The sequence below is a fragment of the Brassica napus genome, chromosome A1 (genome assembly GCF_020379485.1).
Source record: "Brassica napus cultivar Da-Ae chromosome A1, Da-Ae, whole genome shotgun sequence".
In the NCBI taxonomy this organism is placed as follows: domain Eukaryota; kingdom Viridiplantae; phylum Streptophyta; class Magnoliopsida; order Brassicales; family Brassicaceae; genus Brassica; species Brassica napus.
The window spans coordinates 28,108,046-28,115,441 of NC_063434.1; positions in this window are offsets into that span (position 1 = coordinate 28,108,046).

Below are 7,396 nucleotides of genomic sequence, written 5' to 3' on the forward strand. Positions count from 1 at the left end.
CAAAAAATATGACAATATTGTTTTAATGCCTAGTTGCATCCTGCACTAACATATGATGATGTTCAAAGAGGTTTGGAGCCTTTGTGCTCTCCGTTTATCAAGAAAATAATAATTTTATAATGGTTATTCCATCGATTTAGAGGGTATTATGAAGTTTTACTAAATTAATTGATAAAAACAATTGAACGATGCTCATTTACCATGAAAAGAGTTTAGCATACATTAATACAAATGTAGAATATGGTAGAAATTTTAAAACAACACTAAAGATTATTGGCTTCAGTATATAAAGTATTTACCAAAAACTCAATATTTTTGTAGGGGTTAGCCCATAGATTTTGAGAAAATTTCAAAAAATATGACAATATTGTTTTAATGCCTAGTTGCATCCTGCACTAACATATGATGATGTTCAAAGAGGTTTGGAGCCTTTGTGCTCTCCGTTTATCAAGAAAATAATAATTTTATAGTGGTTATTCCATCGATTTAGGGAGTATTATGAAGTTTTACTAAATTAATTGATAAAAACAATTGAACGATGCTCATTTACCATGAAAAAGAGTTTAGCATACATTAATACAAATGTAGAATATGGTAGAAATTTTAAAACAACACTAAAGATTATAGGCTTCAGTATACAAAGTATTTACCAAAAACTCAATATTTTTGTAGGGGTTAGCCCATAGATTTTGAGAAAATTTCAAAAAATATGACAATATTGTTTTAATGCCTAGTTGCATCCTGAACTAACATATGATGATGTTCAAAGAGGTTTGAAGCCTTTGTCGTCTCCGTTTATCAAGAAAATAATAATTTTATAGTGGTTATTCCATCGATTTAGGAGGTATTACGCTGCTCATTTTGCATGAAAAAGAGTTTAGCATACATTAATACAAATGTAGAATATGGTTGAAATTTTAAAACAACACTAAAGATTATAGGCTTCAGTATATAAAGTATTTACCAAAAACTCAATATTTTTGTAGGGGTTAGCCCATAGATTTTGAGAAAATTTCAAAAAATATGACAATATTGTTTTAATGCCTAGTTGCATCCTGCACTAACATATGATGATGTTCAAAGAGGTTTGGAGCCTTTGTCGTCTCCGTTTATCAAGAAAATAATAACTTTATAGTGGTTTTTCCATCGATTTAGGGAGTATTATGAAGTTTTATTAAATTATTTGATAAAAACAATTGAAAGATGCTCATTTACCATGAAAAAGAGTTTAGCATACATTAATACAAATGTAGAATATGGTAGAAATTTTAAAACAACACTAAAGATTATAGGCTTCAGTATATAAAGTATTTACCAAAAACTCAATATTTTGTAGGGGTTAGCCCATAGATTTTTTGAGAAAATTTCAAAAAATATGACAATATTGTTTTAATGCCTAGTTGCATCCTGCACTAACATATGATGATGTTCAAAGAGGTTTGGAGCCTTTGTGTCTCCGTTTATCAAGAAAATAATAATTTTATAGTGGTTATTCCATCGATTTAGGGAGGTATTATGAAGTTTTACTAAATTAATTGATAAAAACCATTGAACGATGCTCATTTACCATGAAAAAGAGTTTAGCATACATTAATACAAATGTAGAATATGGTTGAAATTTTAAAACAACACTAAAGATTATAGGCTTCAGTATATAAAGTATTTACCAAAAACTCAATATTTTTGTAGGGGTTAGCCCATAGATTTTGAGAAAATTTCAAAAAAATATGACAATATTGTTTTAATGCCTAGTTGCATCCTGCACTAACATATGATGATGTTCAAAGAGGTTTGGAGCCTTTGTCGTCTCCGTTTATCAAGAAAATAATAATTTTATAGTGGTTATTCCATCGATTTAGGGAGTATTATGAAGTTTTATTAAATTATTTGATAAAAACAATTGAAAGATGCTCATTTACCATGAAAAAGAGTTTAGCATACATTAATACAAATGTAGAATATGGTAGAAATTTTAAAACAACACTAAAGATTATAGGCTTCAGTATATAAAGTATTTACCAAAAACTCAATATTTTTGTAGGGGTTAGCCCATAGATTTTGAGAAAATTTCAAAAAATATGACAATATTTTTTAATGCCTAGTTGCATCCTGCACTAACATATGATGATGTTCAAAGAGGTTTGGAGCCTTTGTGCTCTCCGTTTATCAAGAAAATAATAATTTTATAGTGGTTATTCCATCGATTTAGGGGGTATTATGAAGTTTTACTAAATTAATTGATAAAAACAATTGAACGATGCTCATTTACCATGAAAAAGAGTTTAGCATACATTAATACAAATGTAGAATATGGTAGAAATTTTAAAACAACACTAAAGATTATAGGCTTCAGTATATAAAGTATTTACCAAAAACTCAATATTTTTGTAGGGGTTAGCCCATAGATTTTGAGAAAATTTCAAAAAATATGACAATATTGTTTTAATGCCTAGTTGCATCCTGCACTAACATATGATGATGTTCAAAGAGGTTTGGAGCCTTTGTCGTCTCCGTTTATCAAGAAAATAATAATTTTATAGTGGTTATTCCATCGATTTAGGAGTATTATGAAGTTTTACTAAATTAATTGATAAAAACATTGAACGATGCTCATTTACCATGAAAAAGAGTTTAGCATACATTAATACAAATGTAGAATATGGTAGAAATTTTAAAACAACACTAAAGATTATAGGCTTCAGTATATAAAGTATTTACCAAAAACTCAATATTTTTGTAGGGGTTAGCCCATAGATTTTGAGAAAATTTCAAAAAATATGACAATATTGTTTTAATGCCTAGTTGCATCCTGCACTAACATATGATGATGTTCAAAGAGGTTTGGAGCCTTTGTCGTCTCCGTTTATCAAGAAAATAATAATTTTATAGTGGTTATTCCATCGATTTAGGGAGTATTATGAAGTTTTATTAAATTTTTTGATAAAAACAATTGAACGATGCTCATTTACCATGAAAAAGAGTTTAGCATACATTAATACAAATGTAGAATATGGTAGAAATTTTAAAACAACACTAAAGATTATAGGCTTCAGTATATAAAGTATTTACCAAAAACTCAATATTTTTGTAAGGGTTAGCCCATAGATTTTGAGAAAATTTCAAAAAATATATGACAATATTGTTTTAATGCCTAGTTGCATCCTGCACTAACATATGATGATGTTCAAAGAGGTTTGGAGCCTTTGTCGTCTCCGTTTATCAAGAAAATAATAATTTTATAGTGGTTATTCCATCGATTTAGGAGGTATTATGAAGTTTTACTAAATTAATTGATAAAAACCATTGAACGATGCTCATTTACCATGAAAAAGAGTTTAGCATACATTAATACAAATGTAGAATATGGTAGAAATTTTAAAACAACACTAAAGATTATAGGCTTCAGTATATAAAGTATTTACCAAAAACTCAATATTTTTGTAGGGGTTAGCCCATAGATTTTGAGAAAATTTCAAAAAATATGACAATATTGTTTTAATGCCTAGTTGCATCCTGCACTAACATATGATGATGTTCAAAGAGGTTTGGAGCCTTTGCGTCTCCGTTTATCAAGAAAATAATAATTTTATAGTGGTTTTTCCATCGATTTAGAGAGTATTATGAAGTTTTACTAAATTAATTGATAAAAACAATTGAACGATGCTCATTTACCATGAAAAAGAGTTTAGCATACATTAATACAAATGTAGAATATGGTAGAAATTTTAAAACAACACTAAAGATTATAGGCTTCAGTATATAAAGTATTTACCAAAAACTCAATATTTTTGTAGGGGTTAGCCCATAGATTTTGAGAAAATTTCAAAAAATATGACAATATTGTTTTAATGCCTAGTTGCATCCTGCACTAACATATGATGATGTTCAAAGAGGTTTGGAGCCTTTGTCGTCTCCGTTTATCAAGAAAATAATAATTTTATAGTGGTTATTCCATCGATTTAGGAGTATTATGAAGTTTTATTAAATTATTGATAAAAACAATTGAACGATGCTCATTTACCATGAAAAAGAGTTTAGCATACATTAATACAAATGTAGAATATGGTAGAAATTTTAAAACAACACTAAAGATTATAGGCTTCAGTATATAAAGTATTTACCAAAAACTCAATATTTTTGTAGGGGTTAGCCCATAGATTTTGAAAAATTTCAAAAAAATATAACATATTGTTTTAATGCCTAGTTGCATCCTGCACTAACATATGATGATGTTCAAAGAGGTTTGGAGCCTTTGTCGTCTCCGTTTATCAAGAAAATAATAATTTTATAGTGGTTATTCCATCGATTTAGGGAGTATTATGAAGTTTTATTAAATTATTTGATAAAAACAATTGAACGATGCTCATTTACCATGAAAAAGAGTTTAGCATACATTAATACAAATGTAGAATATGGTATAAATTTTAAAACAACACTAAAGATTATAGGCTTCAGTATATAAAGTATTTACCAAAAACTCAATATTTTTGTAGGGGTTAGCCCATAGATTTTGAGAAAATTTCAAAAAATATGACAATATTGTTTTAATGCCTAGTTGCATCCTGCACTAACATATGATGATGTTCAAAGAGGTTTGGAGCCTTTGTGCTCTCCGTTTATCAAGAAAATAATAATTTTATAGTAGTTATTCCATCTATTTAGGAGGTATTATGAAGTTTTACTAAATTAAAACCATTGAACGATGTTCATTTACCATGAAAAAGAGATTAGCATACATTAATACAAATGTAGAATATGGTAAAAATTTTAAAACAACACTAAAGATTATAGGCTTCAGTATATAAAGTATTTACCAAAAACTCAAAATTTTGTAGGGGTTAGCCCATAGATTTTGAGAAAATTTCAAAAAATATGACAATATTGTTTTAATGCCTAGTTGCATCCTGCACTAACATATGATGATGTTCAAAGAGGTTTGGAGCCTTTGTCGTCTCCGTTTATCAAGAAAAGAATAACTTTATTGTGGTTATTCCATCGATTTAGGGAGTATTATGAAGTTTTATTTAATTATTTGATAAAAACTATTGAAAGATGCTCATTTACCATGAAAAAGAGTTTAGCATACATTAATACAAATGTAGAATATGGTAGAAATTTTAAAACAACACTAAAGATTATAGGCTTCAGTATATAAAGTATTTACCAAAAACTCAATATTTTTGTATGGGGGGTTAGCCCATAGATTTTGAGAAAATTTCAAAAAATATGACAATATTGTTTTAATGCCTAGTTGCATCCTGCACTAACATATGATGATGTTCAAAGAGGTTTGGAGCCTTTGTCGTCTCCGTTTATCAAGAAAATAATAATTTTATAGTGGTTATTCCATCGATTTAGGGAGTATTATGAAGTTTTATTAAATTATTTGATAAAAACTATTGAACGTGCTCATTTTGCATGAAAAAGAGTTTAGCATACATTTATACAAATGTATAATATGGTAGAAATTTTAAAACAACACTAAAGATTATAGGCTTCAGTATATAAAGTATTTACCAAAAACTCAATATTTTTGTAGGGGTTAGCCCATAGATTTTGAGAAAATTTCAAAAAATATGACAATATTGTTTTAATGCCTAGTTGCATCCTGCACTAACATATGATGATGTTCAAAGAGGTTTGGAATCTTTGTCGTCTCCGTTTATCAAAAAAATAATAACTTTATAGTGGTTATTCCATCGATTTAGGGAGTATTATGAAGTTTTACTAAATTAATTGATAAAAACAATTGAACGATGCTCATTTACCATGAAAAAGAGTTTAGCATACATTAATACAAATGTAGAATATGGTAGAATTTTAAAACAACACTAAAGATTTTAGGCTTACGTATATTTAGTATTTACCAACAACTCAATATATTTGTAGGGGTTAGCCCATAGATTTTGAGAAATTTCAAAAAATATGACAATATTGTTTTAATGCCTAGTTGCATCCTGCACTAACATATGATGATGTTGAAAGAGGTTTGGAGCCTTTGTCGTCTCCGTTTATCAAGAAAAGAATAACTTTATTGTGGTTATTCCATCGATTTATGGAGTATTATGAAGTTTTATTAAATTATTTGATAAAAATAATTGAAAGATGCTCATTTACCATGAAAAAGAGTTTAACATACATTAATACAAATGTAGAATATGGTAGAAATTTTAAAACAACACTAAAGATTATAGGCTTCAGTATATAAAGTATTTACCAAAAACTCAAAATTTTTGTAGGGGTTAGCCCATAGATTTTGAGAAAATTTCAAAAAATATGACAATATTGTTTTAATGCCTAGTTGCATCCTGCACTAACATATGATGATGTTCAAAGAGGTTTGGAGCCTTTGTCGTCTCCGTTTATCAAGAAAATAATAATTTTATAGTGGTTATTCCATCGATTTAGGGAGTATTATGAAGTTTTATTAAATTATTTGATAAAAACAATTGAAAGATGCTCATTTACCATGAAAAAGAGTTTAGCATATATTAATACAAATGTAGAATATGGTATAAATTTTAAAACAACACTAAAGATTATAGGCTTCAGTATATAAAGTATTTACCAAAAACTCAATATTTTTGTAGGGGTTAGCCCATAGATTTTGAGAAAATTTCAAAAATATGACAATATTGTTTTAATGCCTAGTTGCATCCTGCACTAACATATGATGATGTTCAAAGAGGTTTGGAGCCTTTGTGCTCTCCGTTTATCAAGAAAATAATAATTTTATAGTGGTTATTCCATCGATTTAGGAGGTATTATGAAGTTTTACTAAATTAATTGATAAAAACCATTGAACGATGCTCATTTACCATGAAAAAGAGTTTAGCATACATTAATACAAATGTACAATATGGTAGAAATTTTAAAACAACACTAAAGATTATAGGCTTCAGTATATAAAGTATTTACCAAAAACTCAATATTTTTGTAGGGGTTAGCCCATAGATTTTGAGAAAATTTCAAAAAAATATGACAATATTGTTTTAATACCTAGTTGCATCCTGCACTCACACATGATGATGTTCAAAGAGGTTTGGAGCCTTTGTCGTCTCCGTTTATCAAGAAAATAATAATTTTATAGTGGTTATTCCATCGATTTAGGGAGTATTATGAAGTTTTATTAAATTAATTGATAAAAACCATTGAACGATACTCATTTACCATGAAAAAGAGTTTAGCATACATTAATACAAATGTAGAATATGGTAGAAATTTTAAAACAACACTAAAGATTATAGGCTTCAGTATACAAAGTATTTACCAAAAACTCAATATTTTTGTAGGGGTTAGCCCATAGATTTTGAGAAAATTTCAAAAAATATATAACAATATTGTTTTAATGCCTAGTTGCATCCTGCACTAACATATGATGATGTTCAAAGAGGTT